At 45.3% G+C, this 3,515-nt stretch overlaps 1 long non-coding RNA gene across 1 annotated transcript; it reads right to left on the reverse strand.

Moving 5' to 3' along the window:
- Positions 1 to 775: 775 nt before the first annotated feature.
- On the reverse strand, positions 776 to 2,635 carry Gm40044. The gene is made up of 3 exons (XR_867250.1): positions 2,283 to 2,635; positions 1,354 to 1,491; positions 776 to 896 (listed from the first exon to the last, which is right to left on the reverse strand). It is a non-coding gene; the product is annotated as a predicted gene, 40044 (long non-coding RNA).
- Between the last annotated feature and the right edge of the window lie 880 nt (positions 2,636 to 3,515).

Consider the following 3,515-nt stretch of genomic DNA (forward strand, 5'->3'; position numbering starts at 1 on the left):
CGGCTGGTGTTTTGCTGGGGCAAACACGTGAAGGAGTGTTTTCCTGAAGTGGATACAGATGGAGAAGCTAAGGCAGAGTCATGAAGGAACAGTTCACTGAAGCAGACACAGGTGGAAGGATGTTCTGCTAAAGCAAGCACATGCAAGGACACATGATGAAGGAATCTTTGCTAACAACACGAATGTATTGGTCTGCCTTACATTGCAAAGTTGAGCTGCATTTGTTGAGACTCCAAGGGCTGATTGGATGCACATGCCAAGGCAAGAACCATGCCGAGGAAAGGCACGTGAAGGACACTCGATATTTGGAGGGTGTATTAGTCAGGGTTCTCAGGAGTCACAGAATTTACGGATAGTCTCTAGATAGTAAAGGAATTTATTAATGACTTAGTCGGCAGCCCAATTCCCAACAATGACTCAGTCGCAGCTGTGAATGGAAGTCCAAGGATCTAGCAGTTACTCAGTCTCACACAGCAAGCAGGCAAAGGAGCAAGAACTAAACTCCCTTCTTCCAATGTCCTTATATTGTCTCCAGCAGAAGGTGTAGCCCAGATTAAAGGTGTGTTCCACCACACCTTTAATCCCAGATGAAAGGTGTAGCCCAGATTAAAGGTGTGTTCCTTAAACTTGGAGATTTAATCTTCTGGAATCCATAGCCACTATGGCTCAAGATCTCCATACCAAGATCCAGATAAGGATCTCCAAGCCTCCAGATAAGGGTCACTGGTGAGCCTTCCAATTCTGGATTGTAGTTCATTCCAAATATAGTCAAGTTGACAACCAGGAATAGCCACCACAGAGGGTATAAACAGGACTCCATGGAGTGACAGAAACAGGGCTTGGCTTGCTGGTACAGCTGGCTGTGCAACGCTTGTGAGTCTTGCAACTTCACTGACCTTCGAGAAGAGAGGCACAGCTGAGGACTTCTGATGTTCCTATTGGTCCTGGTCCCACCTGCTGACTTGAGCTGAGGCTGAGGCCTGGCTGTCTCTGCTAGGTCTTGTCACCACAGTTGCTAACCCGACTCTACCAAATTAGACCGCTGGTGTAGCCGGGAAGTGTTTGCAAGTGGATCAAGCTGCCGCTGCCTGCTAACCTATGAACTGAACTGCTGATTTCCAGACAACACAGACGGGAATTGCTCCAAAGAACCTTTCTAAACAGGTCCACTTCCCCCACCCCCACCCCCATTCTTTCTTTCCCACTATCTCTGGTGGATGGTGGACTACAAGAGAGGTTAAAGTGTTTAAGAACTATCATTAAAAATAAGATTTGAAAAAAAATCAAATCTACAAAGAGGGGCTTTACAGAAAATCTCAGTGAAAAACACACGTCATTAATAGCAGCACCCACCTTTCACTGAAGCATTTGGGAAGCAGAGACAGGCAGGTCTTTCTGCCTTCAAGGTCAACTTGGTCTACATCATGAGTTCCAGGCCAGCCAAAAGCTACAGAGCAAGACCCTTCTCAACCAACAAAAAAGATTAGACAACTGCAAGAAGGGACAACATAAATAAAAGGAGGAATCAAAACAGAACAAAACAAACAAACAGGTCATCATTTCACCTCCCAACCTGCTTCCCAAATAGCCCAACTGAGTGAAGTTGCCCTGGGTGCTTTGGTACCACCTGCCCCACACACATGATCTTACTAAGTAGCTCCAGCTGCTCAGGAATGCAGTGTAGGCCATGGGAGCCTCAAACTCACAGCTGGCATTAAAGGCATAGCAACTATTCCTTCCCACGCCCACGCCGTGGTGGAGCTCAGAGCTCCACACTTGCTACTGAGCTACGCACCCAGCTGCCTAGAGCTTAAACTGTCATCTCCTATTGGTTTTCGGAGTTTGTCTTGCTAGATGATGTTTCCAAAAAGCAACTCTGAGCCAGGCTTGGGGGCACAGGCCTTTAATCCCAGCACTCTGGAAACAGAGGCAGTCAAAACTCTTATCACCCAGAGGCTAGCCTGGTCTACACAGACAGTCCCAGGCCATCCGCGAAAGCAACTCTGAGCTCCGAAAGTACAACCTCTCTGAACTGCCCTCTAAATCTTCATGCTTGTTAGACCCTCCATACCCTGCTGCAGAACCCAAGGCTTTGTCCAAGCTAAGCTTATGTTTCTACCCAGCTAGAGCTGCAACCCTCACACTTCTGCCCAGTTTTCCCTATGGACACTCTGCCCTCAAGCCTTATTAATGCTCTGTACTTGCGGTCCTGAAACACAGGCCTCCTCCCCTCTATCTGTAAACATCCTCCCTGGTCCCTTTCCACTTCAAATGTGCCATACCAGTACATGAAGCCTCTCCAGTCAATTAGGACTCCTCTTCTGCTTCCATGATATCTTCTCCATCCCTTGATCCTGCACTTACCGGGTAAATAAAACCGTTTGCGATAAAACACAACAAAAATATTGTATTTATGCAATGTCTCCTCTACTAGACAAATTTTGTTCAATTCGTTTATGGAATACACTAACAGGGGATTATATAATATTTGTCTATTCTGTCTAAGCAAATAGTTGCTGAATTGTATGTGAATGTGTGTGTGCTGCTATGGGTCAAACTTAGCCTTGCAACACATTAGAGAAGCAAGGAGTCTGCCTTCTCATCTACTTCCCCAGTCCTTGAATGTATTTTTGAAGTACATACCTTTTAATTTCTAGCTTTCTGATTGCTTAAAGAAGTTCGTGTTTAACACTACAGTTAGGATAGCATCCTCTTTGAAACCCTTTGTTTGTGGGATGGGGGTGCTGGGGTATCAAACCTAATGCCTTGTGCATGCTAAATATTTGTTTTATATTTATATACTTTTGTTTATTGAGACAGGGTCTTGCTATGTAGCCTTGGATGGCCTGAACTTGCTAAGTAGACCAGGCTGCCTTGAAGTCACAGAGCTCTGCCTACCTCTGCCTCTTCTAGTGTTGGAATGAAAGGCATGCACCACCAGGACAGATCTAAACCTTGATTACATCGTGAATTTTGTCAACCTAAAAAGACAACTCTCATTTCAAAAGAGATAAGAGATAGCTTTATTCTAGAACCAAATGTAAGTGACTGTGACTCAGGAACACAGATTTAGGTTCTCCACACTCTCCATGTTCTAATGTGGGATCAGTCAGTCTAGTGAACTTTTACAGTAAAAAACAAACAAACAAACAAAAGGAATTGGAAATCAAGCCACTTTTCAAATACAATGGTGAGAATATCAGATAGGTGGATCAGAGAAAGGCAGGGAAATGGGAGGCTTTGGCTCAGATGTTATCTGAATGGCATTCTTAGCCTTTGGGCTGTGGGGTGCTAGGAATGTGTCTGTACATTCCAGAGGACTTAATAGTCACATGAGATTAAGTCACAGAGCCGGTACTAAGGAGCCTGAAAATGACAGGAGGTGATTAGCTCTGGACTTGCATCACTCCTCCCTCTCCACGCCAGGGAAGCTCTGGCCAGCCAATCGGGCTTGCAGACATTTCCTGTAAACTGAGGTTCTTTCCAGGAACCTCTGCTCTCACTATGCATATTTT

The sequence above is a fragment of the Mus musculus genome, chromosome 3, assembly GCF_000001635.26.
Source record: "Mus musculus strain C57BL/6J chromosome 3, GRCm38.p6 C57BL/6J".
NCBI classification, from domain to species: domain Eukaryota; kingdom Metazoa; phylum Chordata; class Mammalia; order Rodentia; family Muridae; genus Mus; species Mus musculus.